Raw genomic sequence first — 411 nt, forward strand, 5'->3', positions numbered from 1 at the left:
CAGGGGGGGATTAGGGTGAGGGAGAGTGGACAAGGCTCAGCCGAAGAGTGTACGACACTGGAAATCGAACTTGTACGACACAGGAGTCTTTGTAGGGGTGTACGCTGTGGAAGGTTCTCTCTGGGCTCCCGTACATGGGGCCCCCCACCCGCCCGCCTGTCTGTCTGTCTCTCTGTCTGTCTGTCTGTCTGTCTGTCTGTCTGTCTGTCTGTCTGTCCGACTCCACACCCCACGACCCGCCTCGTACCCCTACACCCCCCCCCACACACACCTCCACACACACACACACACACAGCTCACCTCACACGCCCGAATCGATGCCCTTGTTCTCCTCCTTGAACCTGCTCTTCCTCCTCTTCCGCCCCTACCTTCTTCTTAACCCCTCCCTCACCCCCTCCTCACCCCCTCCGT

The 411-nt window shown here is 59.9% G+C and overlaps 1 protein-coding gene across 1 annotated transcript in view; it reads left to right on the plus strand.

The window, feature by feature from the left end:
• The window catches only part of VOLCADRAFT_92556 (uncharacterized protein), a gene marked incomplete at both ends in the record, with an annotated part of 16,295 nt that overhangs the window by 3,869 nt on the left and 12,015 nt on the right, over positions 1-411 (plus strand). The gene's annotated exons all lie outside the window — the stretch shown is intronic.

This window comes from Volvox carteri (genome assembly GCF_000143455.1).
Source record: "Volvox carteri f. nagariensis unplaced genomic scaffold VOLCAscaffold_26, whole genome shotgun sequence".
Lineage (NCBI taxonomy): Eukaryota > Viridiplantae > Chlorophyta > Chlorophyceae > Chlamydomonadales > Volvocaceae > Volvox > Volvox carteri.